Here is a 25,080-nt window from a genome sequence, read left to right on the forward strand (position 1 = left end):
TACTCGATCTCTATAATCTAACCCAGGCTGAAGCCACCAAATAAACCAAGTATGCAACACCTAGGTCCCAAACAACCGGACCCGTAAAATGGAAACCCGAGAACAAAAACGAGTTTCTTTTAGCTTTTATAGTATCTTCTCAAAGAAACAACAGATATATATACAAAAGTTAAGTTGTGTTATATCAATTTAATGCCTTCAGTTTCAAGGTAATTACCTCTTAACTTACAAAAGTCAACTATATGATATACATATATATGTATGTATTGTGTGTGTGTTCTATCATACCTTCTAAGAAACTAAAAAGCATAAATAATTAAAATGAGGATCTCATTACCTTCATTAATCTTCAACACCGGAATCAAAGTATGTCAAAAAAGATAGGGAGCTCGGCTATTGCACGCAAATCCTACAAAAGTATAAGTATTTCCTTGCTATAAACAAATAGTGTATTAAAGACATATAGTAACCTAAAGATTACTTTTTATGCATTATGTATTTAATCACAAAAATATTATTCAATAAAATAATCAACATATGAATTAAGTACCATTGTGACATATCTAAAAAGCCATTTTATCAATAATAAAAGAAAGATCCATGGATATGATTTTCAATAGTAAAAAATCGATGCAAGTAACAAAACACATATTTTTTTATAACAAAAAATAATTATGATTTTAAAAGACCTATATGGGAGACAAAAGGCTTACTTTGGCAGAAATAGTCATTCTGTAACAATTGATAATGACCCTTTAAGGAGGTTTGATTATCTAGTATTCGAAACTTTTTCGCTTAGTACTCATTTGCATCAGTTTCAATTTCAATGGATACCTTGGTTTAGGGCTGTAATCATAACTTTAATATGTTCATACACACATAACAATAACTTTCAAAAGATTATTTGATTTTATTAATCAAACTGGCTCACAACCCACTTTTCTTGGGTTTCAGTATCACTATTTTTATGGCTTAACTAATGAGGTTAGTCTTTCAGATTTAACACGTCTAGGTTGAACACGTTTTGAGAGGTGAAAGTCCTCAATTCGAACCAAAACTGACACTTTTTTAATTGACCATAACCCTTGTTGGCTTGTTGCATATATCCCATTTTAACACGAACCATAAATCATTTTTATTAGTAAATTACCTGATGTAATTTTCCTTATAACCTGATTTGACTCGACCAAATGTGATCTTTTTTTTTTAAAATAACATGAACCCAGTTTGCTTATGTTTTGTTCAAACCCCAAGACGTTTTGACCGGTCTAACTCTTTGATCTCTGACCAGAACAAAAAACGATACTTTTTTTAAGCGACCCGAATTCAATTTGCTTATAACCCTATTTGACCCGAACCAAAATTGATACCATTGTTAAATGATTTGAACTCAGTTTGCATGCATCCCCTTCTAACCCGAACACGTTTTGATCTCTCAAAGTCTCAATCTGTTAACCAAACCAAAAATAACAGTTTTTAAAAATGCCCTCAACTTATTAGGTAGTAGCTGGCTGTCAACAAAAGTTTCAACCTTTGATTCCATTTCATATAACGCGTTCACCTTCAAGACGAATAAACATATGTGCAAACTTGCAGGTGATAAATTAAAAACTTTAATTACCTGCACTAAAGCAATGATTCCTTGTTGACCAACGTGGCTACACTTCCAAGGGTCATATGTTGAGCATGCTAAATTTACAAAAACCGAAATATAAGTTCATAAAACATCTATGAACTACCATTACTCACGTAAAAGGGAATCTACAATCTATTAAGCATAGACAATTATTGAATAATAAATTGATGACAAAGTTAAAACCTAGATTCAATTGTTACCTTCGATCTGAAGATGAGATGACCTAACCGCCGCCGTGAGAAACGCTGAAGTATGTAACGCTGCCGTCGAATTAGCCGTAGGATCTGTTGTGCCGTGGAATTAGGTTGGATTGAATATGTTGTGCCGTCCAATTGTATTATATTAATTTTTTTAATTGTTTGTTTGATTTAGGCGAAGTTTCTGTTTTTATCTCTATTTATTTTTTTGATTTATTTAATTAGAAAGAAATTATAAGAAAGATGGATATATATGAAATAGATAGACATGGACCAATCTTAAGGGGCCAATTGTCCAAAATCTGAAATTTTTTAATAAATATATATGTTAAGAGATATAGTATCTGGTTGAACTATCATTTTTATCTATATCTATATATTACATATAAAACATTTTAGATGGATAATATGGTAATTTTATGACCTTGCTAAAATTTATAAGGGAGAATCCGTTATATTCATTGCATCGGCTGCTCATCCAATCCTTCGGCAATTATAATGAATGCTATCCTCCGGCAAATTGAATGCTTTAATTAATTAATAAGGTTTTAATCATCCTCCTTCAATTGAATTGCTATTCGTTACTTGGTTTCTGCCGTTCCTCAAGTCAAGTGGCATTAAGTAGCAGGAGACGGCTCCTCTCCCCTTGAACCGTTCATAATCGTGTGTCTTAAGTACCATCAATCAGTTTCTATTTCCCCAGGTTTGTTTAATTTCCTCTCAAATTTCTTCTGATTATAGCATGTTTCATTCAGTTACAATTGGTTGCGGACTTCTTGTTCGCATATTTTGAAGAATATGAGTGCCATAGAGTTATAGCAAGATTGTTAGTTTTGTTGGTTGCGTTTTTTTAACTACTTAACAGTGTTACATTTGAGCATGTTATTAGTAGAGGGTCTAAAAAACGACTTAAAGTTGTAGAAGGGCATCTTGAGGCTGGAAGACTTTTAACGTTGTACCAGGTATGCATTTTTACTCTATGGTGACTACTGGTTTTCAGGTTAGACAGACCATATTGTTTTTGTACTCTACTAACAATGACCTGAGTCTCGACATGTGGCACTTGCTAATGTTATCTGTCATACTTAGATACTTTGAACTTTATGTTGTTGCTTTGATAAGCAATCAAAACAATATAAGCATACACATATCAAGCTATCATTTTAGCAAACGCTTAGAAATAGTTGATTTTAATAAACAGGATAAAACTGTCATTTTGGTAAAGGGGTAAAAACTCTCGATTTTAGCCAACACGTCAAAACTACTGTTTCGTTTCATACAAGATCAAAATTTGAAATAATCATGTTGATAATGGGAATTCTATTTAATTTTATTAGCAATTGCAAATTTATTTTATAATACCCAAACTACCCTCACTTGTTGTCTTAATGATTTTTAACCCGCTTGACATTTGGAAGATTTCTCAGTCGTACTGTAAGCGAACTAAGTAGCAAGCAGAGACATTCGAAAAGGAAACTCATTAGACCTATAAGTCAAAGGCAATTAATCCTTTTTGTTTCATGGTTTGTTTTTTGTGTTTTTTTGGTTACTGATGTAAGTTTGTGTATAGGAAAAGTGTAAGCTTTATCTTCTGATGGCATGGCAGCCCAAATAACACTTGCAAAGAACGTAAAAGTCCATAACTTTTTTCCAGGGGAGGTGTCAACCGATCACATATCTACAATGACCCTGAGGAAGTAAAAAAGAAAAAAACAAAAATGGATCTTGATGCAATGGATGGTAAAGGCAGTGCCTCATTATTGACAGAGTGTTAATCTCTCGAGTCATCACAAGGTAGGCCTTTCGATTTCTCATAAAATGTAGCATCTCTTTAGTTTTTAATATTGTTTTTGGTCCATAAGATACTTGTTGGTAGTTTTTAATATTGTTTTTGGTCCATAAGATACTTGTTGGTGAAAGTATATTACTTATTTAGTAATATGGGAAGAATAAGGCAATGCACTTACAACTAGGTGTGTAAACAAGCTGAGCTCGATCTCGCCTAAATTCAAGTTTGGCTGCTTCGAGCCCTACGTGTAAATCTTGATATTAGGTGAGATCATTCACAAGGCGGTCCAGATTCCCAACAATAATTGCATACTGTTGATTGCAAACTACCAACTATATGAAAAATACGTATACAAATATTTTAACGTTAAATGTCAAAATAAGCAAAAAAAATATGTCAAAATCAAACATTTGGAAACTACTATAATTCTAACATAGGTAATAAAACTATACATGGACATAGAATTTGACTTTAAACACAGCCATTTCAAGCGACGTGGGCGGATGCTTATAAAGTGGAAGCATCAACGATGATCGTGCAATTGGGCTATGAGCTCCTTGTCCGTATTGTAAAAGAAACATTATTTTTTTTGTTAACAATCCAATCATATCGTTTGTTAAACAAAAATATTAATTTCGACACATTTACCACTTAATTTTTTTTTCAGTTACAGTTATGTTATCTATATTAATATACTATCTGATATACATGCATAAAAGGGGGATGAGAGAACTACCGAAATCGCCTGAACTAAACGGGTTCAAATATTGTGCCTTTGGATGGATTTAAGGCCTGTGATGTTTGGGCCTAATGTTTATTCGCGTTCGGTTAATTCGGGCTTATGTAATCAGGTGTTGTTTGCTTCGTGTTGGGTTCATGCATAGACCTCATTTTTGGTTTGAGATATATTTGTATTTTGCATATCTAAAATGTAACTAATGGCGTGCATTTGTTTAGTACACTTACAAATGAATATAATTTTTTCTTTTGTATCATTTTCTTGCTTGACTTTTCTAACAGTCAAAATTGGGGAAGAATATGATGAATTTTATCTTGGGCCAAGTTTGACTTTTGTAAGAGTCAAAATTGTTTTATGGGATACGGAAGGTTCATCATGCTTAGTGCTAAACATCACAGTCCTCTTAGTGATTGCGGTGGATAGAAGGAATAAAATGTAGCAAGGAAGTCAAACACAGATTTCTAAAATTGATAGTCAAAGCCAATTTCTCTCATTTCAAACAGAATGAAGCAAAGAGGTTAAATACGTATTGTTTTTTAAAGCCTTACACACTTTCTACATATGTAATTTTGTTATTATTTTTTGATTATTGACTCCCTTTTTCTTTAGCATAAACACAACTATTTATTTTTTTTACCAATGACGACCCCAAAATGGTTTACTAAAAATGCCAATTATTATGCATCGGTTATTGTATTTGAAGCAATAAATGGATAAGCTTCTTCAAGAAGGATACAACCTAAAATGGTTCAAAACCAACAAATTTTGGTTGAAAATTATCTCACATATTCCTTTTGTGGACTAAATTTTGGCATCATATTGATTATCTACCATTTAACCACAAGTAATGCAACGCTATTTGTACCATATGTAAAAGAGACCTTCCACTATTCCCGTCCCAAAGCGCGGGCCTTCTGCTAGTATATTATAATAGTAGATACACGGTCATGGGCATTCCATATTAGATCTACTACACCAAGTTATGCACATAACATTATACACATTTTTATCTACCTATCTTTGCTCAATTTCATAAGATTCTTTATATTTGGCCATTTGGGTACGTCTTTAACCCGTACCAACCCATTCTCTTGAATTTCAAAAAATCTTGATCCAACAATGTTAGTGAAAGTTTTATGATTCCTAAACTTTGGGATGAGTTTTGGACGATTGCTAACTAGTTAGACTCGCTAATTAGTCAGTTTCACAATTTCAGAAACTACGAATAGAATCATCTAAGAGAGTCTTTAGTATTCAAATCTCACTGTGAAAAACTGTATTAGTAATGTAAAACACCTGCATCTATATTATTAAGCTAGTGTAACTTAGAATTTTGTATTGATCTTGAAAACTGAATTGTGTCTTGTTAAACGCGTAAAATGAAAAAAATTGTGAAACAAAGAGATTGGTGCCTCTCCATACCGTATTCGATATGTTCATCAAACAAGAGTGTGTCAAGGTTTGGGATAATGTGAAAACCGAAGGTGAAATTAGGATCCAATAAATATTCATGGATGGATTAGTTGTTACAAGAGTTATATTATATACCATGTTATTATATGTAATACGTAAATTCAGTTATTTCATATAATAAATTTTATGTATTTCTTTTTTAATAAGTTTTTGATAATTTATGCACTATTAATTTTAAGTTACAAACCAAACCTTGGTGTTTGATTTATTTTAAATATAAAACATTCATACCGATATTATTATATTAAATATTGTGTGTACAAAATGATATTTATAACAAAATGTTGTCACAAATTTAAAACCTAAATTTGCAAATACTAAGGTTATGTTTTAAAAGAAAATAAATAAAACAAACTATGTTTAAAATAAGGAAAATTGGTTTTTATTAGTCCCAAATATTCATTTTTGTCGGCGCTGGTCCCAACTTTCATTTTGGCTGGCAACGGTCCCAACTTTAATATTCGTTTCTTCCACTAGTCCGCGACTGACGGAGCACTAACTCCGTTATGTTTTTGCTTACGTGTCAATCTGAGTTGTCAAAAAACATCTTACGTGGCAGCCACCGTGGATTATTGTATATAATAATACAGGTTCATCCATAATTCTGCAAACCCTAGAAATCCAATTGATTAATCCAATCCATGTTTGTTAAAATTAAGTTAGGGTTTTTGATTAGTGGATTAAAATGATTCAAAACCATTTTTAATTACCTCGAATGATGCCGGGAAAGGGGTGAACGAAGTTGGCCGAAGCTCCAAGCTTGGAGGAAGGATTACGGGGTTAAAGAGGATATATCAGTGAGATTTGAGAGGATGAGCAAGTTTAGCTTGGTGTGTGGATCCTATTTATACTAGTAATTGCGATGAAATTCATTAATCAGTGTTAATTGCTTATGGCCGATTTTCCGGTGAAGGTTACGGGAATTAGTTCGACAGTTAAGGCGTTAAAATATAATTAGAATGTTAATTATTGTTGTTTATTGCCGTCTAACTACTTTATTCTAAATTAACGGGTCAAGAACGGCTGAAATGGGGGTGTTTCTCGGTGGTCGGAGCCTCACGCCATTGCCGGCGGCGGCTCGCCGGGAACACGGGCTACAGGGGGGGGGGGGTGGTTAGGTTATTTTCTATTAATTTAATATATTTCAAATTTATAATTTCATTTTAGACCCTAAAGTTTGAGGTTATATTAAATATAAATCAATTATTCACGGTGGCTGCCACTTAAGATATTTTTTGACAACTCAGATTGACACGTAAGCAAAAACATAACGGAGTTAGTGCTCCGTCAGTCGCGGACTGGTGGAAGAAACGAATATTAAAGTTGGGACCATTGCCAGCCAAAATGAAAGTTGGGACCAACGCCGACAAAAATGAAATAGTTGGGACCAATAAAAACCAATTTTCCTTAAAATAAAAAGAGAAATGATGAACAACCTTAAATGATTGGATTAAAGATATATGAGAAAACAATGTGATTAGGCAAACAATTTATGACTATATAAGATATGTATCCGTTAGTATAAAAAATATGAGTACAAGGGAATCGAAATTCAAAATATTACAAAATTATTGCAATAATTATTGTTTTTTTTTACATTTAAGGGAAATTTGAATTTGAAAATTTTATTTAGTATTGGAATTCTTTTATAATGAGAAAAGTATATTTTTTAAAAATATAAATTAATATTAACATAAATTTTAACCTTAAATAGTAAATGTAACAACAAAATTGAAGAGAATGTTGAAAGTGTATTTTCATTATGATATTATATATATTAACTTGTAACTTTAGTTTGTGAGGAACATTCAATATTCCTTTTCGTTACAATTTATAAAGCACGTAATACAACCATTTAATGCAGGTTTTGACCTTCTTTTGTCATGTACAAGATTCCAAGTATATGGTACATACTCCTTTTTTATTTCAAATTTAAATTAGTTTTATTTTGAATAATAGTAATAATAATAAATAAAAACAAAGCTAAGGCTATTGATATTTTTGGTCGTATTATGCTTTTATTTTTTGGGTATTTTTTTTCTATTGGTTGATGTAGTTAGTATCGGTACCATATCGTTGCAATACGAACTGATTCGATACCGACCAAATTCATGTCACGTTTCCGCTGCAACGCAGAATCACATGATTATTAACAAGTTTAGACGGGTTATAGATGCAGTTTAACCTATTCTTCACACCGGAATATATACTAAAACTACATCTCCACAAACAATTCACATCCGATTTCTAAATTAACTTCACGTTACCGGAAACTGTAGATGCATGGCAGATATGAAAACCCTAACTCGGAGAAATAATCAGAATAAACATAGACTGTAGAGGAGGTGAAGGTTCACTATAAAGGAGTGTAATTGAATCTCAATTACAAAAAACTCAGGCGATCTTACTTCATTCTTACCGAAGCTCGTTCTCTTTAATTTGCAAAAGTTGTAACTCTTTATGGTTGCTTTGAATTCAACAACAAAAGCACATTCGGATTACACAAAGTAGTCCTGAACAAGAACATGATTTTCTGCTTAGTCAGCAACAACATAAGAATTTGTTGTCGTGTCCAATTTAACGTATAATATAATAAGGTGGTAACAAAATAATAAAATATGCATAAGATCATATAAATCTTGATCTGATTTAACATACCTTTTTCGACCATATTATATACATGTCAGCTACTTTGCTTTATCTTAAAAGTCAATAAAAATCAAGTCCAACTAACATAGCAGTTTTAATAGGAATTCTCTGCAATTTGATAAATATTTGGTTTTGAGTAATAGCTAAAACCATGGTGAATGCATAATTAAAAGAAAAAACATGATATAATAAAAATAGTAAACTAAATTGGTTAAATTCGTATAAAGGTAGTTCATCACTTCATTGAAGTAAACCGTTAGCAACATAATAACATCAAGAAAGATAAAAATATACATTTTCAAAAGGTTGTGTGATTAAACCAACCTATATATGTTGAGATGGACGGATCACAGATAATTGAAGTCTTATATAGTTGAAAACAAACTGACTTACCTTTTGAATGACTTTATTACAAATTAAAAGCTGTAATAACTTATTGTAGTTTGTGATTTATGGAAATGGCGTAACTCTAATACATTTGAAAACGGTTTTATATTAAAAAAAATATCAGAACATTATTAAATTGAATTAAAACATAATAATTATTTGATTTTGGTTAATAAAAATAAGAAAACAAAAAAGATATAACTCGTTTGAATATTAGGGAAAAGTTAAAATACAAAAGGATACAAAAATGAGAAGTGTGAGAAGAATTTGTGACCATACAATAAACTCCTAAAAAATTCAAAAAATAATAAAAAAAAAATCATAACTTAATATCAAATAGAAACCTAAAAAATTTTAAATACTAACGTGTTTCCCCCATCATTCCTATTAAAAAAAATGCCGAATGACACAATGCCGAAAAAGCGTAAAGTGCCAAAATCGTCCTTGAGGTTTGATCAAATATGCGACTTTCGTTCAATTGGCTTATTTTTTGCATCTTAGCCATTGAGGTTTCCGGTTTCTTGCCAATGTCATCCAAACCATTAACTCCGTTTAATTTGACTGTTAAGTCAGGGACAATTCTATCTTTTAACGTAATCAAGTGAGACCCATCTACACCCACCCAACCTCAACACCCCCTTCTCTCTCTCTCTCTCTCTCTCTCTCTCTCTCAACTATCAGTTTTACGGCAGCCATACGACAGAGCTCCACTATCGAGGAGATGATTTCCCGGCAGCCACGATGGTGGGTTGCTCGACTAACATCTTCGTTCGCCAGCATGGGATCTATCTATCTTGATATAATCCTCCCCATTCGTTTTCCTTTTTTCGGCCTCGTGAATTTCCCACACCGATCTCCTCATTTAGGAGCAGGATATAATTTCGATCTTGAACAATCGCCACAATCATGCTCAAGAAAACAAGGGATTCACAGGGTTGTGGGTTGCGATGGTTCAGAGATAAAGACTGTAATAAATCTCCTGCACAGGGGCTCAAGTAAACGAGGGTTTCATAGATGCGATTACGGCACAAAAACCTAAATTGACAAATTATAGAGATTGTTACACATTGAATCAGCATTAATTAGCGTCTCAAATTGTTCGGATTTAAAGATTGAACAGTAAGAATTTGCAAAATTTACCCGATTAAACAAGCTTATAATATTCTCTCCATTTGTTTCTTCTAAGTTGTGTTTTGTGATCACGGGAAGACTGTCGGAAAGTGCTATTGGGAGAGCAATACGAAGTTGCCATGGGAGGTGTATGGTGGCGGCAATGGAAGTGGGTCGGTGTGACATCCTACATTAGTTGGGGAAGAGAACAAAGCTTTCTTCTTAAGGAGGTGGATACCTTTCCCATCATAACACGTTTTGGGCGCTTAATAGTAGTGGATGAGAGAAGAACTCCACAGTTAAGCGTGCTCAGGTAAGTAGTATAAGGTGGGTGACCTCTTAGGAAGTCTCCATCTTGGCAACCGAAAGCAAGTCCGTGGGGCGATGGTGATACGTCTCGACCAAAGGGGGCAATATTATGGTGTGACGGTAGATGGGCTGTTATAGATGGGTATCAAAGCCAGGGTTGAACTGATGGTGCTTGGTCCCGTGAGCACATTGGACCCTAAGGGGGGTGGATTGTGACATCCCACATCGGTTGGGGAGGAGAAAAATGCATTCTTGTAACATTTCGTGTTTTACCGTATTTGTTTTGTTTTCATTTATCGGGTTACAAACACTATTCGGATCTTCCTTATTAATAAAATTATGCATTTATGAGTGAAATAATTATTTTTATTTTAGTTTATAATTTCTTAACTTTCATTTATGCCAAATAGCCCTTAGAAACTCTTAAATTCGCTTAAAATGACTTAAAAATGCGTTTTTGAAGCTATAGGGACTAAAATTGTCAAAAGTTGAAAGTTTGGCGACACCCACCCTTCGCGCGACGCGAAATAATGGGGCTCCAAGCTTCGCGCGGTGCGAAGTTCACCCTAGATCAGCATTTTTGTATTTGATCTTCGTTTAATGCTAAATCTTTCCTAAATCAACACTAAATCACGAAAATTGAGCCACAAGTTATTGTATTTAATGTGTAATGATGTCTAGGTTCATATTTAGTAATTTGGTTAATATATCGATCATTTAAAGACTCAATTTCGTCTTTAATTGTGTGATTCGGTTACCAAAATCGACCTGTTTCTTGTCGAACAAGTTGGTTTAATATCTATATAAACCCATTATAACTCCAAACCCTAATGGTTACTGCACCTAAGTGTTTCCAGCCATGACCTATCATCATCCGATGATTTCTTGCTCGTTTTTGCTCGTTTAAATGAAGATTTGTAGCTGCATTTTGACTCTGACCTTTGTTTAACCTTTGACCTTGATTTCTCGTTCACTCAAGCATATTCCGAGTAAGTTGATCAAACGTTCATTAATACTCACTTGTCGATAACCCTCATTCAATTTCTGAGATTGAGGGGTATTGACGGGTATTCGAGTCAAACCCGTTTAAGGGCAAAATAGTCAATAACTTTGACTAATCATTTTCTCATGCTTCTAATCGGATTCAACGTTCGGTCCAGAAGACTTTTCTTACGAAATTTTAGGCTTCTGACCAAATCCCGACTCTAGACTCGCTGTTCGGATTCTTGTCAGACTCGACTCATTTAAATATTAATATTAACATAACTTGAGTTCTACTCATCCGTTTTCGACTGATTCCAGCGGCATTAAGTTCGTTTTTACTTATAGTTTCATACCTCAAAGTTTCAGATTCTGTTGATTATTCTTGTTTGGCATGTTAATTGGACGAAGTCTTTATTTTTTTTCTTATTTTCTAGTTAACTCGCTTATTGTTAAGGTGAGTTTATGTCATTCCCCTATTTTACTTATTTTCAAACGTTTTAGGGTCGTATGCGTACTACAGTATTGCGTATCATACATATCTTAACATTAGCAAACGTGATATTGTGTGTGAATTATCATATTTGCTATTTGATTTACTCGGTTACTTTACGCATTCGGAGAGGTCCAACATATTCTCATATTAGTATGATCATACAACAGTCAATTTTAACCGGCGCTCGATTCGCTTGGAAATGGTTCTCTTGACACTTATTTGCTCATGGTTTGGTTACATTTACCGCCTTATTTACGTTTTGCTATATCTTTCATATTATATTGTAACTTGCAAAACTGGTGACATGCTAACTCAACATTATTGTTGACAAAGTATTCTATTTTATACGCATATGCAGGTTATCACTTGAATTAAAAAATTGAAGTTATGGACATCTAGTCGAGATCCTAGGAATTATAAAGACAATTTAATTGGAGTTACTTGGATTATTTCTATTTTTTCTATGGAATATTGTCATGGATTAATTGCTATTTATGGATATTGTGTTTTAGATTTAATAAATTAATTATTAGATATTGTCACCTTTATTTTATAATAGTTACCTCGAGCTATGAGCAATCATGCTCACGCCCCGACATTTCCGCCTTAGGTTGGGGTGTGACAGATTGGTATCAAAGACGAAGATTTAAGATAGTTGGTTAGGATTTGTCCTAGCCATATGTTAGGAACCTTATACGTACTTATCTGAACTTCTTTATGTGCCCCTTAATTGTTTATAGCTTATTTAGGGTAATTATTAATTGTATCTTTTATTTTAGGTAATTATATAGTATATCTTTTATTTTAGGTAATTATTAATTACATCTTCTATTTTAGTTAAATATTGCACACACCAATTCTAAGTCTATGCCTCACTTTCAAAAATATTTTTCAAAATCTTTAAAACTTTAATAGATTTCCTTTTCAATTTGGGAAATTCCTTAAAAATTCCCAAGATTTGTTTTTACTCCCTCTCCTTAGGGCATGTGAGTACGACATGTTCGGTAGTAACTGTAAGGAGTGCTATAACAAACCAATCCAAAAAGAAATAAAATAATTAAAAGAAGAAGTGAATAAATAAGAAGAAAAAAATAGTAGAAATAACACAAAGGAAGAATGAAGAATGTAAATGAAGTGAAATTTCATCCCACGTTGGTGGAGGAAAGAAAATGAAAGGCTTCTACTATGGTATAAATAGGATTCCTAATTCTTGTCCCACATCGCTAGATTACAAAACTTGTAAGCTCTTTATAAGGAAGAGAGAGCTCACATGATAATATTCTTATGTGCCAAATCACACCCAGTAGTCATAGTGGAGGGTGCGAAGCACCCGACGCGCACGCGCATGCGCATGGGCACGGGCTCGGGCGAAGTGCGATGGGCGCAATGTGACGATTTGATGGCGCACTTTGCACGCTCGCATCGACAAGAGCCGCTTAAGGGCCGCCTTAGTATTTTTGCTCCTTAGCGCGACGCGAAGGAGTATGCTTAACATTTTTCGCGCCACGTGAAGTTGCGACGTGGAAGTTACGCAACGGTGACACGTACCTAACACGTGTCGTGCCACGTGGCATAGCTAGGGCTGACTCGACAACCCTACATCAACTTCGCGCGACGCGAAGATGCCCAATTTCAAGTATAAATAGGTTGGGATTCTAGACTTCACAACTCGTCCAAAAATTTCATATTTTCTCTCTTATATTTCTTAAGGCTAGTATTATACCCGAGTAGTTGTAACGGTACCTCTTCGATCGAAAGGAACTTATACACGAATCCAAAAGCTCTACCCTAACAAGGTAAGACATTGTGTCATCGTGTAAAGTTTCATGTATCGTGATTATCGTTATGATTATGGGTTTATACTAATATAGATATACTACATTGTGTTTAATCTAGGTGCTTAACACCAGAAGTCTTGTTAAATATAAACTTGCAAGGTGAGACATTCGAGTTTTTGCACAACTAACACTTGCGTGAGACAATTGATTTTCAATACTGTCTTGAAGCTTTTCTAAACCCAATAAACTCATGACTGATCGTCCAAATATTTTCAAATGATTTAAACTACATTACAGTGATTAAGTCTCTGTAAACTTACGGGATAGTCCAAATACACGTTAATTATTGGACAAGTAATGTTAGCCAATAAGTAATATGACCACAGTCACATATACGGTAGAGTGACAAGTACCTTTCGGTAATTTGTAAGCAGGCAGATGTAAAAACATCTTAATAATGTAACTGTAAAATGTGTCATTTATAAATGAATGTACTCTCCAGTATTTCCTGCTGATCAAATATTTTTAAACATATTTCAGGTGACTTGTTAGAGACAAAGTAATGATGCATGCGGGCTTGCAGCTTAAATAAGTGGCTTGTCATCAGAATAAAGAAACATGTTTTGTAAATTAGGGTTTATCCCTATAAAACTTATGTTTGTATCAAAATGGGTTTTTATCCCAGTTTATGAAATAAGAATTATGGTGTTTTTATAACTATGATCAATTTTTCCTAACTACGGTTATGATGAAATGTTCCGCTGCAAAATATTTTAATAAATACCGATACCACCACTCAACGTTCACGGCTCCCCTCCCGGGCTATAGGGGTCGGGGGCTATGACAGGTGCGAGAACTGTGAGTCGGGCCTTGGCAAAACGGTTTCGAGAACCCAAGGTAAGACGCTATTCCTTACCTGAAGGATAACCTGACCCATCGAAAAAAAAGACACAATGACAAAAATGAACAAAAAGACATAATGACGAAAATAAACAAAAAACACAACTATAACTAAAAAAGGCACAACAGATCGCAAAATATAACAAAATGTCGAAAACAATATAACATAATGTTGAGTAATCTAACACAATATAAAGAAAAAAGGACACAATGTCACGGAAAAAAGACACAATCAATGACGAAAATACGAAAAACAATGATAACAAAAAGAGACAATAATCTTTTTTCCTCAACATTGTGTTTTTTTTTGTTTGTTTTTTTAAGAATGAGAAAGATGATGAAAACATTTTTGTGTTTTTACTTTTTTTTTGTTTTTATATAAATTTTGAGTTATAATTTTTTATTATTTTTATAGGGTTTTTTTATGGCTACAAGTCTTTTTTACCCTTTTCATTTTTATCTTCCTTTGTAGAATAACTTGACCCTTGAATATATATAATTTATATATTATAAAATATGAAAATGTCAATAACTAAATATAATTTTGTTTTAATACTTCAAGAGAAAGAATATTATATATGCTAAGTTAAGAAATCTGCAATAAATACCATTTAAGTGAAGTTGGTAAGTATAGTTTTTTTAAACGGGTCTTGGGTTCGAGACTTGTATCACACAATAATATATTTTTTTAAAAATTTTATAAAGTCTTACCACCATGAAAATGGGTTATGGGTTATAATGGTTTATAGATTATAATAGGTAAACGGGTCTGACGTCATGATATAATAGGAAATAGCTGATATGACATCTACCTCATCTTATGTAGAGAGCCTAGTTGATTGTCAGGTGGACAATTTCTTTTAATAATAATATAGATAGATTACATAAGAACTTGAGTTCTTACATTCAAAATTTCAAAAATATAAAAAGGATACCTACCCAGAAAAGGGTATAATTGATATAATTTGTAAATATTAAATGAAATTTAATGGAAAGGGTAAAACTAGAAGTAGTTTTCAAGTATTCAACGAAAGTGTTGTCGTTTTGAGATGTGGTTAGAAGAAAAGTCACATCCAAGTTAATTAAAAAGCTTAAACATCTTATTCACTTTTCTGTAAACCCAAATTACCTGCATATTCTTCGGTTTTGAGCTAGTCTCGTTATATTGTTTTGGTTATAAACCAAGAGTTTATATGATACAAGAGCGTTATACACTTATACTTCACGAAAATTTATGATTTTAGCATCTTGGTATTTTCTTTAGTTGTTTTATCTTTTCAGTCTCTATTCGTAAAATACTTTTGGACTAAATTGGTTGTTTAACTTTTGATAACCTTTTACGTTTGACTAAAAAAATTTGAGAACTATACTTGATCAAACTTGGTGGATGTTGTGTCACTTTAAAACAAAATCATTTTCTACAGTGAAATCTGGTAAACAGATAAGTAAGTTAAGTAAACTAACATGTCATGTAATTTTGCCCTATATATATATCTATAACGTGGCGGGTGTCGGCATTGGGGATGTTGACACTTGTTATGAAGCGATGACAGATGCCGTGATGGAGGTGGCAGCAGAGATAACGATGGTAGAGCCAGGAATAATGACCGAATGTTAATAGCGTTTGTGTGTTTACAAGTGAGTGCAAAAATAACGAAGAAACACGCTATGAAAATGAGTCTTTCGTCCAAGAATACCAAATGGGGGAGTGTCTTAGTGTTATATAACTTGGGCTGGGCCGAAGAAGCTGTGGCCTGTTGCTTGTTGGTAGACATAGAGGTGTACAAAAAATTCGGTTCAGGATCGGTTAACCGAAAATCAAACCGAACCGGTTCATTTCTAAAACCGGTTTCTTCCTTACCGGTTCCCAAGCTGAACCAAACCGCTGGTTTGTATAACGGTTTGGGTATTTTTCCATTAAACCGGTTTTATAACCGACCCAAACCGGTCTGGATCAGTTAGGCTACTTTTATTCTTAAAACCGGTTTCTAAATCGAACTGATATGACCCAAACCAGCTTGAAATATGCAAAAACCAAACTGGTTCGGTTTATATAAAAAATCGATTTTTCCCCTTTAGGTAGGCATGCATGCTGCCTTAAAAAGTAGTAACTAATATAATTGTTAACGATTCCAAGAACAGTCCTTATAATTAGAGGTGCACAAATTTCGGGCTTTTATGATACGTGGTTTTGGGTATGAAACCGGATTCGGGTATGACCGGGTATTAGAAAATCGGGCATTGACAATACCTGAAGAGGTAGGTCCCAGCAGAGCCCAGTTGGACCCGCAAGACTCACCTTGAAGAGGGACGTCTGCGCAACGACCAACTGCTTCCGCAGGACCCACCATGCTCAGAGATGAAGACCTTACGCGCAGTACGCCAGCTGTTCCCGCAGGGAAAGCCTCCCAATGGTGAAGTACCCCGCTTGTTCCCGCAGTTGCGGATACAAGCCATCAGGGAAGGCTACCAGCACTGATAGCAAGGCTACACGCACAAGGCACTAACTCTTGATACTTCAGTAATGTCACCTGAAGGAATGAGCAAGGCGGGAATACTCCCGCCCAAATGAGCCAGTCCGTATGCTTTTGGAAGATCTTTTGTACTATACCTGCCAAGGTATGGGCAAAACAGACGATCTGACCAAAACAGCCCATGAACCAATCACAGGGTGACAGCTCACCGACAACAGTACGAGGAGGAGCACCCTCTAGTACTGTTTGTCACTATTAGCCGCTGCCTACTCACCAACCCTTACTATGGGACGTGCGTAGCCTACAGTTGGTGGAACAGTGCATAGCCGGCAGTAAAGGAACAGTATACAGCCGGCCTTGTCACTATCGGCCGCAGCCTATCCACCAACCAGCATGACTTGTGCATAGCCCACTGTTGGTAGAACATGAATACTATTCAGCCGGCTGTACCTTCTTGGAAACCTACCTTCGGCTATAAATACTCCAACACCTTGGAATGGTAAGGACATCATCTGATATCTCATTATCTTATCTTCTCTAGCAATCTCTTAATATACACTTATATTCAGAGCAATCTAGTCTGATTCTCACGCCGGAGGGTGGTCACAAGGAGGAACCCCCCCTTCTCAGTGACGAGCTTACGGTGTCTGTTTTGCAGGTCACCTGAAGAACAACTTTCTTTGCTGGACCTCATCCTCGTTGGAAACATCTATTTAACCCCCAGATTATCCGTAATCTGCCCGGGGTCACTTAGTGTTTCTTCATTGGCGCCATCCGTGCATAAAAGCTAGAACTAATTCTTAGTTTTTTCAAAATTTCTGAAGAAATGGTTAACGTTACTCCGGTCCCAAAGCCAGTAAGTGACCAAGAAACCCCGGTAGCCACAACCCCAGCAACTGGGGGGAACACCGGCGGTTATACAAATTTTACGAACACTACCCCCGTTACCCAAGCCGGGACAAGTGCAGTAAACAATATTTCACTGGGGTTCACTGATGCCCAGTTGGAGAAACGGACGAGGGTCCCTCGCCAAACACTCGATCAAGTTAAGGCGTGGGCCGAAGCACGTCAGAAAGAGATCCAAGCTGAGTTGGATGAACGCTTGCGTTCACTTCAACAGGCTGACGAATTCGGCAGTACTCGCCAACATCTCAACATGAACAGTGAGTGCGAGTACTCGGACGATGAGCGGGAAGAATCCGATACCGACGCAAACCCTCGCCATAAGGCAAAAGGGAAGCGTAAGGAGACGGACTTCCAACCGACAAGGAATTTTGGAGAAACCTTTAAACCAACGAACGCGGGGAGAAACCCACGTGACTTCTCCAAAACCTTTAGACCAACTGCTGCAAATGCAGGAAAGTCCAAGTTTGCAAGGGACATTGCGGAAGCAATCGACCCGAGAAGTGCCAAACAAATGTCCAATATCGGCACTTATGATGGTCTATCCGACCCAGACGACCACTTGAACAGATTCATTGCGGGGGCAACCGTCAGTAACTGGACGGAACCCACGTGGTGTTATATGTTCCAGATGACTCTGGTTGGAGCGGCCAGGGCATGGTTCGATCGTTTACCGGTCCACCACATCTATGATTGGGCGGACTTTCAGAACAAGTTCAGCCAACACTTCAGCCAACAGAGGAAATATACTGAAGAACAGTGGACGATCCTCAACTGCGTTAGAGAGGAGGATGAATCTTTACTAGACTTCATCACTCGCTTCAACTCCAAAAAGCTGAGTCTGGGCAACATAAGTGAAGATCTTGTTCGCGCCGCTTTCATCCAGGGCGCCGAATACCCAGAGCTTATCCGCACATTGACGGGTAAGGATGGCATGCTATCCACATGGGATGCCATCATGACGGCGGCCAAGCGCTTTGCCGAGACGGAGAAGCAACTGGGAAGGGATCTTCCCCAGAATACACACCTCTACACGCAAAGGACTAGAGAAAACAATGTTCGGATCGCCCGGCAGAACAAAAAGAGGAAGCTAGGTATTTGGCAGTCAAGGGTAAACTTTGACACCTCATCCAGCTCTCACCCTCTTGTTGGCGGAAGAGATAACACACACCCTTCAAGCCGAAAACACCGGTGGACGCCACTCACCAAAAGCGTCACGGAGATATTTGCCACCGAAAAACTACCATGGCCAAAAGCTCCAATGATCCGGCAGCGACCTAATGCGGATCAAAGCAAATCCTGTGACTTCCACGGGACAAAAGGTCATAGTACGGAGGAGTGTACATCCTTGAAGGATATTGTTGAAACATTCGTCAAGGATGGAAGACTTGCACACCTTGTGGCATCAATCAAGAAGGGAGGAAGGAATGATAACCGGTACAGAGGCAACGGACGAAAGCCCGTTGACATCAGCATCAACATGGTTCATGGCAACATCAGAGGAAGAAAAAGGCGAGCGACAGAACCATGCGCGTGGAAGGAAGCTGAGGTGCGCTTCCCGCGAGTGCAAGAAGGACCCAGCAAAGAAGGCCCTATCGTCATCAAAAGCCAGCTGGGGCACTACATCACTTCTCGCACTCTTGCTGACAACGGCGCCTCGTCAACGGTGATGTACAGGCAGTTCTTCGACAAGCTAGATGACGAAGACAAGGAACGCCTGGAAACGGTCTACGCCTCGATGGAAGGGTTCGACGGCAGCACAAACACCCCCCTGGGTATCCTATCTTTCCCCGTCACTCTTACGGATGGGAATCACTCACGCACAGAAGACGTGGATTTTGTCGTGATGAGGAAGCCACACCACACATACGACATTCTCTTCGGAAGAGACGGGATGGCAAGATTCAACGCCGTGGTATCTTCAGTCCACGGCATGATGGGATGGCCAACAGCTGAGGGTGTAGCGATGATCACCGGCATTCCCCAGGTATGCATCGCATCTGTCTCATCTAAACCCAAACCAAAGATGGCTAAACCAACCATCACCGAACCGGAAAGATGGGCCTGCAACGGCAAATACCCTGACCAGGCCGTTACCATTGGCCCAACAGTTGTTGATCCCACACGCACCTTACTCAAACGCTTACTACAGAAAAACGCTGACATCTTCGCGTGGACACCAGCTGACATGACTGGTGTACCCCGAAGTAATGCAGAGCATAAGCTCAAGTGCGATCCGGCTGTTACGCCAGTCGTACAAAAGCGCAGAGTAATGGGGCCAGAACAAACTAACGCGTGTAGAACCCAAGTCAAGGAACTCCTTGACGCAGGCATCGTACGCGTTAGCAGATATCAAACATGGGTTGCAAATCCCGTTATGGTACCGAAGAATAACAAACAATGGCGCATGTGCATAGATTTAAAGGATTTAAACAAAGCATGCCCCAAAGATTGTTATCCGTTACCCGAAATTGATCTTAAGGTGGATTCGTTAGCACCGTTTCGCCTTAAATGCTTCCTGGATGCGTATAAGGGGTACCATCAAATCCACATGGCCGTTGATGATCAGGAAAAAACCGCTTTTCGGACGCCCGATGGTACATTTTGTTATCAAATGATGCCATTTGGACTTAAGAATGCCGGGTCCACATACCAACGCCTGATGGACAACCAGTTTCATGCCCAAATTGGGAGGAACTTGGAAGTCTACATGGATGACTTGGTCATCAAAAGCCCTGACGCAGAAGCGATGTTGAAAGACATCGAAGAAACTTTCAACACGCTCAGGAAGATAAACATGAAGCTCAACCCGAGCAAGTGTGCCTTTGGAATGGAAGAAGGGAAGTTCTTGGGGGTCATCGTCACTAAAGATGGCTTCAGAGCGAACCCTGAAAAGGTCGAAGCCATTATCAAAATGGAATCACCTACTACCATCAAACAGGCTCAGACACTGAATGGACGACTAGTCGCACTTAATCGCTTTTTGGCAAACCACGCGGATAAGTCGTTTCCTTTCGTGTCAACGTTGAGAAACTGTTTAAAGAAAACGCACTTCCGCTGGACACAAGAAGCGGAAGCAGCTTTTCAGGAGATTCGGTCACGCTTGATCGAACTCCCAACGCTCACAGTACCAAAAGAGGGGGAGGAGTTAATCCTATACCTTTCCGCAACAGATAGAGCAACCGGGGCAGTCCTGCTAGTTGAACGGAAAGGCATCCAGATGCCAATCTATTATGTCAGCCGTATCCTAACAAACGTAGAAACCCGGTACTCTACCCTCGAAAAATTAGTCTTAGCACTTATACACGCTTCACGCAGGTTAAGACGATATTTCCAGGGTCACCCAATCACCATTCTCTCAAACTTCAAACTTGCAAACGTTCTACGCAAACCAGAGTTATCGGGACGCCTAGCCAAATGGACAATTGAGTTGGGGGAATACGCGATAAAGTATAAGCCAAGACCAGCCATAAAAGGCCAGGTTTTGGCCGACTTTATTGCGGAAGTGCCTGCATCGCGGGAAAAAGAGTGCCAGGAAGAGGCTCAACCCTCTCCAGCACAGGACATCAATGATGTCTGGCGACTCTACACTGATGGAGCAGCCAGTAACGAGGGTTCAGGCGCAGGGCTGAAACTAACCAACCCAGCAGGCCAAGAATACACTTACGCTATTCGACTGGATTTTCCAAGTACGAATAACGAAGCCGAGTATGAAGCATTCTTGGCCGGGCTGAGAATTGCGCGTAAGATGGGAGTGAAACACTTGGAAGCCCACGTGGATTCCATGTTAGTAGCCAATCAAATCAACGGGACGTACACGGCCGTGAACGACACAATGGCCCTGTACCTCGCACAAGCAAAAACCCTTATGCGCGATTTTAACGATTGCAAAGTCATACACATCAAGCGTAGTGAAAACAAATCTGCGGATGCGTTAAGCAAGCTTGCATCATTAGCCTTCACCCACTTGGGAAAGGACATCCGCATTGAACTCCTCGAGGCACCTTCGGTCCCGCACAAGGAAATTTGTGTCATCCAAACCGGCACAGAAACGTGGATGACACCAATAATAAAATACCTTGCGGCAGGTACACTACCAGAGTCAAAAACACAGGCAAGAAAACTACGCTGTAAAGCACTGAATTATCAACTCATCGATGACATCCTTTACAGACGTAACTTTCTTGGCCCACTCTTAAGATGTGTGGACAACCAAGATGCTGACTACCTCCTAAGGGAAGTACACGAAGGCATCTGTGGAGTACACGCAGGTCCACGCGCTGTTGTAGCTAAGCTAAACAACGCGGGATACTTTTGGCCGGGGATGCATACGGATGCGCTGGCATACATCAGAAAGTGCAGGTCTTGTCAGCTCTACGCACCCAACACGCATCGCCCGAAGAATGAACTTGTTCCAGTCACCTCTTCATGGCCATTTCAGAAGTGGGCCATCGATGTGACAGGCCCATTTCCTACAGCAGCAGAAAATGTTCAGTTCCTAGTGGTAGCCATCGACTACTTCACCAAGTGGATAGAAGCAAAACCCTTAGCCCAAACAACCGCGAAACAAATCAAAAAATTTATTTGGGAATTTATTATTTGTCGTTTTGGACTTCCACAGAATTTGGTGAGCGATAACGGCACCAACTTTGCTGACAAGAAGCTACAAAAGTGGCTGGAAGAACTTCAAATCACCCACACTTTTACCTCAGTGGCGCACCCGCAGGGTAATGGTGAGGTAGAAAGAGCAAATAAGAGCATCGTCGAAGGCATAAAGAAAAGACTCTTGGAACACAGATCCGGCTGGGTGGACGAGCTTCCGCACGTTCTTTGGGCAAACAGAACGCTGAAAAAGGCCAGTACGGGAGAAACCCTGTTCAGTCTCACTTATGGCACTGAAGCCATGGTCCCGGTCGAAATTGGTTTACCCTCACCAAGGGTCTTGATTCAGCCAGAAGACAATGATGCGGAAAGACGGTTAGACCTTATGCTAACCGAGGAATGCAGAGACTTAGCCGCAGTGCGTGAAGAGAACTACAAGCGACAAATGCAAAAGTACTACAACACGCGGGTAAAACTCTGCAACTTCAATGTAGGAGACTACATACTGCGTAACAACGAGGCTTCGAACCAACAACGCCCAGGAAAACTGGCCCCGGTCTGGGAAGGGCCATACATTATCAAAGAAGTTCTGGGAAAGGGCATACCGGCTCGAAAGGCTCGATGGCGCTCCCATCCCAAGAACATGGAATGGAGCTCAATTACGCAAATGTTACATGTAGATCAATTCCAAACTTGTAAAGAAAAGGCCTAGAGCCACTTCTAATGGAAATGATTCTCCTTTCACAATGTGTTGATAGCCTTACCTTTATACTTATGAACTTCCCACACTGATGTGCCGGTATTCACCGCATAAATATGGGAAGAAGTAAGTCGTTACGTGTGGAAGGCGGCAAAACCCGCATAAACACAAAAAACGGCAAACCTTCACGCAGGTCAGTTGTAGGTAAAGTTTGGTCATCCTACTAAGTGCAAGTGACGGTCTTACCCGCACAATCACGAACGAGGAGGCAAAACTTCAACCTATTATCTACCACGTTCAAAGGTTAACTTATTCTAAACACTTAGAAAATTTCAAAGGAAAAGATGAGGAAAACTTCCACGCAGGTCAGATATAAGTAAAGTTAAGCCATCCTACTAAGTGTAAGTGACGGTCATACCCGCACAATCATGAAAGAGGAAGCGAAACAAACTTATAATTTGCCACGTTAAAAAGTTAACTTATCTTAGTACTAAAGAAGTTGCTAAGTTAAATCAAAACATGCGTAAAATAAACAAGGCAAGGAATTAACACAATCTTTATTCCATCAAAATTCAAATATTACAAAGATTGCTGGGTGCATACCCGCATACAAAAGAAGCTATACAAAAATAAATATCTACTCTAATGGTGGAAAGGGATCTTCAGGATCAAGCTTCAGGACCACTTCCACTTGGACCCGCACCATCAGTAGAGCGTGGCGGTTCAAGGAAAGCTTTAAGGATAGCTAGCCCATCATCAGCAGCAGCGACTTCGTTCACCTTCTCCACCACCGGATGCGGGAAGGCGGCATACTGGTTCACTGCTTGGTCATAAACAGCTTCAGTATCCACATCATACAAAGGGAAGTTGGAAGGCGAGATGCCTTTCTCAACAAACCCTAGACCAAGCAGGAAGCCGGCCTTTTCCCCATCCTCATGAGAAGCGTTGAGGGCTGCGCTCATGGCATCGTCGTATGATGTGTCCGTAAAGACTCGATGCACAACCTACAAGAAAAAATACAAGTATCAAAACCTTTTCTATTTACAAAGAAAAGCGTAAAGACATTATGAAGTTAAACTTACCTGAGACAACGCTTCTCGAAGAAGCCATTCCTTGGCAACCAGAGCCTCTTGGAGGGCGGCTTGAGCTTGGTTACGGGCGCGTTCGGCTTCACTTTTATTGAGGTTGGCAAGCAACACTTCCTTTGCAGCAGCCTCTTCAACGCCCTTTAGCTTCCGCTCAGTGTGGTCAAGCACGCCCCTCTGGTCCAAGATCTCTTGGAGCTTTTTGGCGTCTTCCATCGCCAAGGCATCATGAGCCTGTTGGAGCGCCTCTAGTTTGGCTTTAAGTTCCTCATTCTCGAGGCGTAGAGGCTCAGCAACAGCTTCAGCCTTGGTGGCCCTCTCGGTTGCGTTCCGTGCAGTTTCCTTAGCCAGCCGAAGCTGTTCGTTAACAGCTTGGGCAGCCTTGGAACGGGCCTTCGAGCCGGGCCTGAACTTCAACCTCGAGGGCCTTGAAGGCCTTCTCCTTTTCCGCAGCCACTGCGGTAAGCCTCCTATTCTCCTCCCGGACAGCCCGCGCCTGAGCAACTTCTTGGATGCGAGCTGCTTTTAACTTGTCGTTTTCACGACAAAGCAGCTCGACGCGCGGCTGCATCCGGGCCAGGAGAACCCGAAGCTCATTGGTTAGCCTACCCTCCTGGTAGCTAGCCATGGCTTCCCCCAACGCACCACTGGGAGCTGCGTGACGAGCCCACTCCACGCACTCCACAGGCGTGCGAAGGGTTGTTCCTCGGCGGATGTTCCATCGTGGAACATACACTTCATTGGAATCCGACACTGCAAAAAACAAAAAGCAGTTAGGAAAAGATGAGACAAAAAAAAAAGGCCAAAAGAACCCTACGCACCTGTAGGGTCGACAACAGGCCGATAGCCGCCAAACCCATCACCTGAACCCA

The sequence above is a fragment of the Bidens hawaiensis genome, unplaced genomic scaffold, assembly GCF_021521415.1.
Source record: "Bidens hawaiensis isolate Kalapana, Puna unplaced genomic scaffold, B.hawaiensis_p1.1 tig00053073_1, whole genome shotgun sequence".
Taxonomy (NCBI): domain Eukaryota; kingdom Viridiplantae; phylum Streptophyta; class Magnoliopsida; order Asterales; family Asteraceae; genus Bidens; species Bidens hawaiensis.